Source organism: Glycine soja, chromosome 16 (genome assembly GCF_004193775.1).
Source record: "Glycine soja cultivar W05 chromosome 16, ASM419377v2, whole genome shotgun sequence".
In the NCBI taxonomy this organism is placed as follows: Eukaryota; Viridiplantae; Streptophyta; class Magnoliopsida; order Fabales; family Fabaceae; genus Glycine; species Glycine soja.
Genome location: NC_041017.1, coordinates 35,915,641 through 35,929,271, shown reverse-complemented (window position 1 = coordinate 35,929,271; position 13,631 = coordinate 35,915,641). Strand labels below are relative to the sequence as shown.

The window sequence follows — 13,631 nt, the reverse complement described above, 5'->3', positions numbered from 1 at the left end:
TGCATCACTTGCATGCATTCACCCAACACAGTTGTTGTTATAGTTTTCTCGTGATTTTTGTATTGGAAAATACTATGGACAAATATAATTGATACAGTCATAATTAATTATTGTCATGTTGCAATTACAAAGACTCTTCAAAGAATATGTTTAGTAAATCATGATCAAGTAGAAATTGCAATGGCAAACTGTTTTTTAAAATCTTATTAGTCAGTTGTATAAACCCAAATTTAGTTATATTCAGGTATGCAATATTTGCCATTTTAGTGCTCTGTTTGGAAATTTGCGTGTCGAATTGTTTTTTTTATACGTACCTACACAACACTCTTTAGCCAAATACCACTGTGCATGGAGGAATCTGTCCTGAAAGGAGTATAGAACCAGAAACAATATGCGTGGTGGTATCTATCATTCTGAAAAAGAGAAAAAGTGGGATACGTACAATAGTAGGACTGTGACACTACTAGAAAAATGTATGCACCTTTCATGTCCCTAAATTTATGAACAAAAGATTCAGGTTTCGTTTATTAAATTTGTTTTATATGGAGTGTAAAGTCATATCCAATACTAATAAGTGTATGTTTATATAATTCCTTTTAAAATAATTACTCTTCTTTATTTACATCTAATAAAAATGTTATCACATTAATTTTTAAAATAAGCTAAGTGAAGCATGTTTCATAAGAAATTAACTTTTACTGTAATTGTTACATTTTTTAGTAACAAAGGGAGATGGGTGAAGACGGTGAAGGAAAAAAAAAATGAAGATAATGTCTATGTTGTTCAAATAACAGTATTAATTGTATTAAAATAGTAAATATTAAAAAATATAACATTATTGGGTTGGTGCTATTTATTGTGCATCAAAATATGTAAAAATAATAATTAACTTGTAATTTGTATAGTTGGTATGGGTTGTTTTATCTATCCTGGATTTTGTTGTATCACACATATAATCATTTATATATATATGGGCTACTATTGTCACTACCAAAAATGCTATTGAGACTACCAAAGCATTTGAAATTACTTGGTTATCCTTAGTTCCATTTCCCCACACCTCCTATCCTTCCCCTCTTTACGTTCAGCTACTCTCCCTCTTTACATCCAAAAACAGAATTTAAATAAGGCTCTCAAATTTGAAAAAAAGAAGAAGATAGCAATGACTACAAATTGATCAACCTGCCAATACAATGATAAAACATCGGAGTATTCTAAGCAACACTAAACAGTGATACTACCTGAGCGAAAAGATTGAAGTTTGAACCACACATGATCAAGGAAATGAAAATAGGCATACCGCCATGATCTACAAATCAGCAAAGGAGCAATCACTATCCAGAATCCCAGAATAAATCCAATTGTCATACTGACAAAAAACCAATTCACTCCATGCCCATCACTTCCTTCATAACTATGGGTTTTCCCATTGGAGCTGCAGTTTATGGGCAGTGGTGGACCACATAGATTGTTGCCGATGAAGCTGGAGGCATCAAAGGTTTCCAATTGAGTTCCTGTTGGAATATTTCCCTTCAAATGATTGCAAGACAAGTCTAGCATGCTCAGAAAGCTCAAATTTGCAATGCTTGGAGGGATTTCACCAAAAAGTTGATTCCTCGAAAAATCAATGGACTGTAATGATCTCATATTACCTATACCTTGTGGAATATGACCAATCAATTGGTTGTGGGACATGTTTAAAAATTTCAATCCATTTAGATATGTGATTTCTCTTGGTATTTCCCCAAATAACTTGTTACTTGACAGATCAATGCTTGTTACCAAACCCAGAATGTTTCTGTACTCATCTCCTCTTCCTTTCAGCCATAGTAGCACACTAACTATACTTTCCGTGGCAGAGTAAGACACAATATATTTTCCTTGAGAATAGATACGAGGATCTGTACTTTGGTTCTTTAGTGTCATGGCACTCAAGTTACTGAAACAGCTCGGTATATTGCCAGACAAATTGTTTTGTGCAAGGTCTAAAACCTGAAGATGACTCATCTGACATATTTCATTTGGAATGTGGCCGGCAAAACTGTTTGATCGAAGGCGAAGGATTTTCACTTTTAAGAGCTTTTCTCCAACCCATGTTGGAATACTTCCTGAAAGACTATTTTCCCCAAGGTCCAAGGATATCAATTGGTTATTCTTCTTCAAACTGGTTGGAAATATTCCTGAGAGTGTGTTGTTATGAATTTGTAAAGACTGCAGCTCTGCCAAGGAACCCATGGATTGGGGTAAGTTCCCAACAAAATGGTTGCTTTGTAAATTTACATCCACAAGAGATGTCCAATTCATCCAGCAATCAGGTATCTCTCCTGACAAATTATTTGATGCAAGATTCAGAAATTCTAAGTGCATTGGCTCGTCCTGATCGTTACATAAAAAGTCATTCATGGATTCAGAGAATGAATTGCTTGAAAGATCTAACCGAAACACACCATTTGAAAGATAGGGTAATTTACCACACAAGTGATTTGAGCTTAGATCAATAGTTGGGATAGATATTGGATTCTTTAATGTAGTCTGAATCTCACCATGGATATGATTATGAGAGAGGTTTAAATAAAAAATCTGAGAAAGTGTTTCCCAGAACCAGGTGGGAATAGAATCTAAAATCCCCGTGTTAGACAGTCCAACATATTGAAGTTTGTTTTGTGACTGAATCCACGATGGAAAGTTGGGACTTAACTGCCATGATGTCACATCCAAATAGGAAAGCCGAAAATTAGGACGCCAATTGGGACCCACTTTTAAAGTGAAATTGTTCCCTGATGCACCAAACTCCGTCAAGCTTGTAAGATTTGCAAGATCATCTTCCTTGACAACTCCATGAAAAAGATTGCCATCAATATAAAGAGATGACAATTTAGAGAGTGATCCAAGACTTTCAAATGGATTTCCACTGAATTTATTAATAGACAGATTGAGAAATGTTAAATCTATCTCCCTTGAGTTGCGGAGATTTCCCAAAAAAGTCGGAATTGTTCCTTCAAGTTGATTATATGACAAATCAAGTCCAACAAGAGAAGTCAAATTTCCCAAAGAAGTTGGAATGGTTCCTTCAAGTTGATTAGATGACAAATGAAGTTCGACAAGAGAAGTCAAATTTCCCAGGGCATCAGAAATAGTCCCATGCAAGTTGCTGGAACTTAGGTCCAAAGACTTGAGACGATGAAGACCGTATAAGCAATCAGGTATAGAAGATGAGAATGAATTTCCAGACAAGTCAAGATTTTGAAGAAGTGTGAGGTTTCGAATACCACAAGGAATCGGACCTTGGATTTCATAATTATATGATAATTGAAGAGAAACAAGTTTCTTCAATTTGAATATCCACTTGGGGTCAAAAGAAATGGCAGGGGAATAACTAGTGAAGGAAAGATGGAGAGTTTGCAGAGATGAGAAGTTGAGCAAGGATGGTTCATTATAGTGAGGGAGTGTGCATCCTGACAAAGATAGGTGGGTCAAAGAAGGAAGAGATTGGAGAGTGTGTAGCCAATGAAATGCTTTGGATAGGTTTGCATAACTCAAATGAAGATATTCAAGCTTCCACATACTTGATACCCATTCTACATTTTCAGCTAACAGAGGAGGTTCGAGATCAGTATAACCTCCGAGGTCAAGGTAGACCAAATTGGAGAGATTCCCAATCTGAGATGGAATCTTCCCCATGAATCCAGTATAAGAGAGGTGGAGGTGAGTCAAGGAGGTCATTGTCCCAAGGAAAGAAGGAATTGACATACCTTTTCCAAGGAAATAATTGCCGCTCAAGTCCAAGTAATTCAAATGCTTTAAATCAGCCAAACAAGGACTTATCTCTCCACCAAAGCTCCATCTCATAAGCAGAAAATGAGGTGGGGAGGTGAAGCTGAAGAAGATGGGAAGTGACGTTGTGGCAGAGGACTCCATACCAGTGGCAACAGTTGGTATGATTATGATTCCAAGACCGAAGCCTATTTGAAGGATCATTCAGATTATTCTTAAACTTCAAAAGTGTCTCACGCTCACTTGGGATGCACACACTCTCTCTGCAAGGTAACCTACATAACCAAAGGTGGACAAAGACAAGAATATAAATGGAGGAGGAATTCATGATCACACAAGAATATATAGAAAACAAGTGTAGTTGTTGGTTCTGCATATAAATCATCAAACTTCTATTATTTATACTGCTGCCCTGCCTGTTTTTTTCTTCACTTTCATTATTTTTTACCTTTTCTATTATTGTGCCAAATACTAAAATATTTTTTTAATATTTTGATTCACTTCTTAGAACGGTTTCCTTTTATACTGATGCAAGTGTCTTTCTTTTCTTTTTCTTTTTTTGACGTTTCCTTTTTTAATCTGATTTATTATCCAATTCTCCCGACTTAATTCTTAGAATAGGAAATACTTATTTTATTAAAATCAATCAATTTTATTGTATTTCTTGGTTTCTTCAAAATAACTTTTAAAGGACAAAATATCCTAATTAAAAAACAAGAATTTGATCAAATGGACTAAAATGACATATTTTTTAAAAATATCTCAATTAAAAAATAAAAAGACTAAAATTACAAGATTTTTTAAAAATAAGAGATAAAATATTTAAATTAAAAAATAAAAAACTAAAATAACATATTAAAAAAAAGACGACAATTATATTTTAAGCCTGTTTTTTTCTTCACTTTCATTATTTTTTTACCTCTTTTTTTTATTATTGTGCCAAATACTAAAATATTTTTTTAACATTTTAATTCACTTCTTCTTTTAAGATGGCTTTTTAAATTTATCGACTTAATTATCCAATTCTCCCGAATTAATTCTTAGAATACAAAAAATTATGCATTTACCGTATCTATCACCTTTTTAAAATTCCTATGTACACTAAATTCATAAAAAAAAAAATCAAAATTAATAGCAAAGAAATATGATTTATTCTTGTGCTGAATACTAAAATAAGAAACATTCCTTTTGGTACAGTTTTTCTTACAAAAAAATAAATAAGAATCATTTTATTTTAATTTACCCTATAGAACTTAAATGAAAATTTGGTGTCATTAAACTTCAAATTTTAACTATTATTTAATCAATCTTTTCGTTAAACTTTTGTTACGTAAACAATAAAAGTCCAAATTTTTTTTAAAAACAAAAAATCAAGTCTTCTATTTCATGATATCCCAAGCCATAGTTAATATGAAATTATTAAATTTTCAATATTCAAACTAAAAATAATGTAAAAGAAAATTGTCTTCTAAATTAACCATATATAGCCCACACCATCAAGTCCATCTCGAGATTTTTCATTTGTTCATCTTGAACCCTTTGGACACTCCACAAAGTCCATCCATGTTATGGTTTGACTTCTTCAACTTTAACCGTAGGTCACTGCATTACCTTCCTATCAAGTTCCCTGTCATTCACAACAAATGTTGCAAGTTATGTCAAGCAAGAAAAAATATATATAATTGATGAATAAATCAATTATAGGAAAATGGTGTACTTTAAAGACTACTTCAGTTAAAAAATCTAAAAAAAAAAAAAAAAGAAGATTCTCTTGTTCCAATCTAGCTATTTAATTTTGATCAATTTTTCACTTCACAAAATAATATTCTCTTATATATGAAAAAAGATTAAATTTAATTGTCATCAATTGGTAAGGTTGTTGTGTCATGTATTTCTAATTGTATTCAAACCTGAATATTATTTTCTTTATCATAGAAAAATTAATTAGTTATATAAAAAGAAGTGTGAAAAAAGAATATTAACTTTTTTTTTCTCAAAAAAATCAGTATCGTATTTTGTATTTTTTACAAGATATCAACGTAAATAAGAGGAGAAACATAATTTTAATTTCAATTTTACTTTTTAAATAATTGCAAGTGCCAAATTTAAACAATCATAAAAATACTCAAGTTCAATTTAATATTCTAAAAAAAACAAATTCATACAATAACTTAAACAATCTACAAAGAAATATAATTTATTCTTATGCCAAATACTAAAATAAGAAACATTTTTTTATTTTAGTTTACCGTATATAATTTCTTAAATCAATGAAAAATTTATCTTACAAAAATATTAATAATTCTTTTAATCTTTGAGTAGTTTACATCAAATCCTTTTGTTACACCTGTGTTAAGTAAATAAGAAAAAGTCTTGCATTATAAAATTCAAATATTCTATTACTTGCAATTTGAACCCATAATTAATTTTAAACCATCAATTTTGTATTATTCAAAATAAAAGAAATGAAAAACAAAATTTTCTCCTAGACAAACCGCTGGCCACTCCACCAAATTCATATCAAGGTCCCCACTTTTCCAACTTGAACCATAGACTACTCCATCAAGTCCATGTCAAGGTCCTCCATTTTTTCATCTTGAACCTTAGGACACTCCACATAGTCCAGCCATATTAAGGTCCCTGACTTCTTCAACTTGATACATATCCCATAGGTCACTCCACCAATTTCATGTGAATGTCCCCCCACTTGTTCTTCAACTTGAACCATAGGGCACTATATTACCTTCATATCAAGTTCCTTATAATTGACAACAAATGTTTAGAATTAAGTAAGCAAGGAAAAAAATTATAAATGATGAATACATCAATTATAGGAAAGGATCTAATTTAAAGACTATTTCGATTTAAAAATCTATATAAAAAAAGACTATTTCGTTTCAATCTAGCTATTAATTTTGATCCATTTTTTAATTTACAAGATAATATTCTTCTTATACGTGAAAAAAGACTAATTTTCATTGTCATCAATTGAAAAGATTGTTGTGTCATCTATTTCTAATTGTATTTTAACCTGAATATTATTATTTTTATATTAAAAATTAATTAGTGAGATACAAAGAAGTCTAAAATGCTTGTTTAACTTGGTCTATCGTAATTATTGAGATCATAATTTTTCCTTTTATAAGTCTTGGTCCAAATTTCTCCATGTAGATCATATTTAACTTAAAATGTAAATTAGAGGATATGATCTACTAAGAAGTGTGGCATGTTTTATAAATTATTTTTCTATGGTCCTAGCTATTCTATTGTTAGACCACAGGTCTTCATATATTAAAGTCGTTGCCTGAATTTCTTTTACTTGTGTGGTGATATTTAAAGAATAGTGATAGAAGAGAAAAATAAATTTACAATTTATTGAAATATCCAACTTATGAAGATTTGCATTCTTCATGCATACGTTTTTCAGTTTTCATTATCATTATTTGGAAAGGTTGTTTGTGTTAATTGTCTATTTCTAATTAATTCGAAAATGAATATTAATTTTTTTTATCATAAAAATTAGTATCATATTTTTTATTTTCTTTACAAGTTATCAGCTTAAATAATAGGAGCAACATAATTTAATTTCTATTTTACTTTTTAAATAATTTTAAGTGCTAAATTTAAGCAATCATAAAAATACTCACCTTCGATCAATATAATATTCTAAAAAAATAATTCATACAATAAATTAAATAATCTACAAAGAAATATAATTTATTCTTGTGCCAAATACTAAAAAAAAAATTATTTTCTTAGTTTAACGTGTAGAATTGCTTAAATTAATGAAAATTTTATTTTAAGTAAATATTTTTATAAAAAAACATTAATAGTTTACAATAAAGGTAATAAAATTTGGTTTAATAATGAGTCTTCAAATTTTAACAATTATTTAAATCAATCCTTTGGTTACACTTGTGTTAAGGAAACAACAAAAAGTCTTACATTATTAAATTCAAGTCTTCTATTACATGCAATTTGAAACTACAATTAATTTTAAATTATCAAATTTTTATTATTAAAAATAAAAGAAAAAAAATTGTCTTCTAGACAAACCGTAGACAACTCCACCAAATCCATATCAAGGTCCCCACTTTTTCAACTTGAACCATAAGCCACTCCATCAAATCCACGTCAAAGTTTTTTATGACTAATAACAAATGTAGGGAGTTATGTATAAAAAAATAGACTAAAATATATCATTTTCATTCCTATAAAATTTTAATATGTTATTTTTTATCGTAAGTTAAGTTTGGATACTGATAATTATCATGTATTCTTAAATGTTGGTGTTATTTTAAGACATTTATGTGATGTGTATCTCTTATGTTTTTTTTATTGCCATGAACTAATCTTCTCTTAGAGTTTAATATATTTGGTTCTTCTTTCATGTAATGACTACTTTTTTATTCAATAAAATATTGCAATTGTTTCTCTTCTATGTCTAATATGTGTTTTTGACTTGATCACCTGCTTGCATAATTTTTTTATTCAATTATAATAGAAAAATTCCTTTGAGCTGCGAATTGGAGTGTCTAAGGATAGTTGAGCATCAATAAATACTTTATCTTAATGCAAAACGTTTGGTTATGCTAATCCAAGGGATAGATAGTTTAATGGATTTAGTGCTCTTCACTTAAGAAATTAATTAAAGTTAAGATAATATGGCAGGTTAATGATAATATAACATCTATTAAATATAACTGTGTAGTGATTACTTGATAGGAACTCCAATAAAATTAAACTTGGACAATTTTTTCATTGATTTAATCTCAATTTACTTTGCATACACGAGTGTTTGTTAAAATTCCCTAACAAAAGTTTCTCCTTAATTTTTTCTTTTATTTCCTTTCTTAATTTTCTTATTTTTATTTCTTTCCTTAATTCATTTAGCTTTATGCATATTGTTATTTATATTGAATTAGCTAATCTTTAATTAATTCCAAATATTCAGTGTAGAAATTTCTTTATCTTTATTCATAGGGTAGAAATATTGGTAGTAGAACCCAACTGTGATTTCAACCGCAACCTCGTCATAAAATCCAACAAATGTGATCTCCTCTGCCACCGTCGCGGCAAAATCCAATGAGCCCTAACTCCTGGCAAACCTCATCATGAAACCCCACATGAAATCCAACTGCATATCCAGTCGTGTGAAACCTACTGAAGTCCACCAAACAGTTTTTCTTTTCTTCATGTTGTGGTTTGATGTTTTATTGTTAAGATTTTGATGGTTCATATCTATTCTTTTATCTAGCTTGTTTTCATTTAGTCCACCCACCAGGGGAAAAAATGAGTGGTGAGATATAATGAAGATGAAGGGTGATGGAGACAGATAGGAGAAAGAAGAAAGAGGCAATACGACATCATTTTTATGTTTTTTAAAAACTTTTTTTTATGTATAATTTCCAATCAGACAAAGAGTACACCTAATATCACACGTGGCATGCATCATGACCAATTAACGATCATGTAGGTAGATAATAATTTTGGACTAACAGAAAATATCCGAGACAAAAAATTTTACGACTTCAAAGTTGTAAGGTATTTTTATTACGATTTCAAAGTCATTTGTTTTTTATTTTCTATTTTTCTTTTTATGATTTTGTAGTCATTTTGGTTTTCTTTTTACTTTTAAATTTTTTTATTTTCTTGTATTATATTTTTTATTTTTATTTTTTAAAATAATTTTATTTATTTAATTATTAAATAAATATTTTATTTATTCATTTTAAAAAATTAAAATTCAATAAAATTATTTAAATATTATCTAAATTTTAAATATACAAAATATATTAAATAAAAAATATTCAAATGGAAAACTTTGATAGTATTAGTTTTATTTAATTTATTGTATATTTTTTATGGGTTTATTTAATATGTTATATATTTTTTAATGTTTTTTTATTTAAAATATATTATGTTTTCTAATATTGTTTTATTTAATTATTTCTTATATTTAAAATTGATATAATTTTTAAATAATGATATAGAATTTTATTTTTTAAATGAATAAATAAATATTTATTTAATAATTAAATAAGTAAAATTATTTATAATTTTTGGAAAAATTAAAAACAAAAAAAATGAAAATACAAATAAATAAATAAAAATCTAAAATTAAAAACTTTAAAGGTAAAAAAGAAAAACAAAACACAACTTCGAAGTCATTCGTAAGTTTAACTATTTAAATACATGTAAAATGAAATGTTAAATATATTTAAATATTAAATATTTTATTTTAAGTTATAAATTTTTATAATTAAAAAAAATTAATAAATTTTGACTAATAATACATATAAAATAGTATTTATAAAATCAATTAAATAAAATAAATGTCTTAGTGGTCAAAGATCAATGATGGAAAGACAAAGATTATTTATTAAAAAAAAAACAAAAAAAAACTTAATGTTTTGATTTAAAAATAGGCGGACAAAAATCAGAAAGTTAAAATTATAAGAAAACAAAAATGATAATTTAAGCTTATTACTACTAATTAATTAACGATGCACTAAGACCAAGCTCCAACATCCGAATGCATGTATGAATCTAAGAATCAGTATACGAAAGCCAGGACTACAAATTGTTAAAAAAAGAGAGAGAGAGAGAGAGGCTAAAGATCTGCCTCTTGTCTTCCATAATAAAAAAGAAAACGTAGCAGAAGGTAACGACTGTTCCTCATGTCAATTGTGTTTTTTCAAATACAAAAAAAGAAGATACCCTGAGAAAACTTGATCCTCCTCAGTCACCTTTTTTCTACAACATTAATTAATTGGAGCAACAAGCTGATTTCTTCTCCACACAACAGACCCACTCACCTCAGGGATTAGGTTTAGCCGCGACAGCATTAGTGCACTGCAGTTAGTTAGGGGACAGAGATAGTGCTTTTCCCAAATTCTGTTATCCTCAAATTCTGTTATTATCTGCTAGAAAACAATAAGCAGTGTAAGCCTATAAATATCAAGAGAAAAGGAATGAAAAAGCACAGAACAGAATTTGAATTTGCTTATCTTCTCTTTATTTCCTTCGTTTTGCTCTTAGCAGATAGCCTCTGCTATCAGTTCTTCAGACTGTTTGGCGGAGAATGATGTGAGACGCAGAATGTGAAATTGAGAGGGAACTTGAATAAGATTAAAACAGAAGAAGCTGAGAAAACATTTTCCCGTTGTTTTTGTTTTTTTGGATTTTAGAACACTTATTTTGGATAGGATTCTCCTAACTTATATATTTTGGATAAGAAATTGATTACTAAGTAGTCTAAAATTATTTTATAAAACAGTTTCTTAACTGAGAATACTCAGGCCCTAAATCTTCCAATTTTAGTATATTTCTAAAAAAAAAATCAGAATATTTGTGGTCTAAGTTTTATCATTATCAAGCCTTTCATTTTCCTTAAAGAACAAAAGAGTGTCACATTCCATTTACTATGTAATGAATGGTCAACAAGTCATGTACTTCAAACTTTTCTACTTTTCTCATTCGTAACTGGACAATAACACATTTTAAAGGGGAAAACAAGGGCATCTAAATCTGCCAATTTTACTTTGTTTGTGTATCTGTTATCTCTGAGTTTTCAACTGCGAAAGTTAAAAATATTTGAGGTTTGATTTTTTCTCAAGAAATTCTTGTTTGAAACTTTTGAACAGCACTTCTGCACTTGGATCCTAAATCACCTGAAGCTCAAGCTTTTAATCAAATTGGTCAGAAATCCAATGGTGGTTCTATCAGTCCTTCGCCCACTACTTCTGGTAGTGATCCTTTCAACAAAATATTTCATTTTTAGAATTTATTTTTGACATTGACATGTGAGTTTCAATGGTACTAAATTTTGCATTTAATTTTAATGTGTTCTTTTGTGCATTCAGCTGAAGGAAGTTCCCAGAATGGTAGAAACCAGGGGACAGATGAAACGGCCACAGCTAAGAAGAATAGTGCGTCTTATATCGGGAAGAGATTGTTAGAAAGTTTAGTTGCAGTTGCAGGGCTTCTAATTTGGCTTTCATGAGCTTAACTCAAATACTACCTATATATTACCATTTTCATATCACGTTGAAATGTAAACCATTGATTAGTTGATAGTGTAAAAATATTTACACTCGAGTGTATTAAATCTCTGACAGACTCACAATAGATATTATTGCAAAACCTTATTGGAGATTTATTTTTGTGAGCATTTTGGCTTTAATCTCATACAACTAAATGCTTGTTACACAAATCTTATTGTTCAGTCCTAAAATTCTTTTATCTCTAATAAGAAATAACGACTTGTTGTAATAGAAATTAAAATCCTATTATTTTTTTTAAGTACACTTGAGGATGATTTTGGTATCCCACTTTTCAATTGCTCGGTTCGTTTCCATATTTTCAAATTTTACAAATTTGATTCATTAGTTAACTTAATTGATATCAAATTTTACATTTTGGTAGCCATATTTACAAAATTAACAAACTAATTTTTTTTCCCTCGTAAAGTCTAAAACAGATAATTCGTCAAGCCTGATATGGTTTCTTTAGCCAAGTACAAGATAATCTAGATTCTACTTGTATCCTTCCAAGATAGTCTAAGAATGAATGAGTTAAGTTGAATATGGAAAAACAAATATTCATTAAGATGTTATGGTTTGATTATCCCAATAACTTTTCTCCCATGATTCAACTTGTTGAATTGAACCTTGACCAATGATTCCATCATAAATTTCTTTACTGATCCTTCTGCTCCACAAACCATTGACTCCACACATAGTTCTGTAGCATTAGAACTTATGGAGGGTTTGTATCTGAAGAGTTTGGCATATGAATTCAGGAGATGAAACATGTAGTCGTACACGTAGAGTGGTAGAGTCACATGACAGAATGTATTTTTGACTGACTAACCAAGCAGAACCTTCAATGTACACCTTATATCTGCACGATCATGATTGAATTGAAACATTTATTTATTGATAAACTGAACATATATATCTAATAACAAAAATATATTATTACATATAATTATAACTGAAGCATGAATGGACAGTTTTAATGTTATACCTATAAGTGCATTGACTTGGCAAGTCTGATTTGTTGAACCCCTCTTGTGATTCTCGAAACCAATCCTGAAACAAAATTTTCATTTGTGCGAGAAGGAAGCTATATATGTGGCTTTATTGTGAGTCAATTAACAGACAAAATATATTGTTCAGAAGGAAAAAATCAGTAATGTTCAATAACAGGTTATTTCCTTTGATTTTGAATGTACTTTTAAGTTGTGTATTAATAAAAGATTAAAAGTTAAAAAAGTGTATAATGTTATATACAATATTGCTGCTGGCCATTGTGTTGCTTGAATTTGCCTGTTATTTCTAGTTTCTGCACACCATGTGCTTAAGCCAATTTTATATAATGAAACTTTTGCTTATAAGAAATATTACTTACAAAATTCATTTTTTCATATCCAAATAATAAAACTACTTTCAATAAGTGTAATCAAACAAAGCTAATAAGAAGTGTGATACCTAGGCAAATAAACGAGCATTCCAATCTTGATTTTCAGAAACATTGCATTTCATGAGGTCTTGTCTGGTTTCAGCAACAGCTGGATTACCTTTCCAGTAAGCATAAGGCTCTCTGTTCAACTCTCCCAACAAAATATGCCATGGCTTTATATTAATCTCTGCCCTGTGCAGCACACATACAATACTTTTTACTTATTTAAAAATTAAGGTCGCCTTAGGGGTGATTGTCAATTTTCAATTTTCCGTTTTAAAATATAATTTCGAAATACAAACATGTTCAACAAAAATTGCACTAAGTTGATTTTTTACATCTTTCTGAAATGGTTTTTATCACATATAACAAACAATAAAATTTTGTTTAAT

At 29.3% G+C, this 13,631-nt stretch overlaps 1 pseudogene; it reads right to left on the bottom strand.

The window, feature by feature from the left end:
• Positions 1-988: 988 nt before the first annotated feature.
• On the bottom strand, positions 989-4,204 carry LOC114390079 (annotated as a pseudogene).
• Between the last annotated feature and the right edge of the window lie 9,427 nt (positions 4,205-13,631).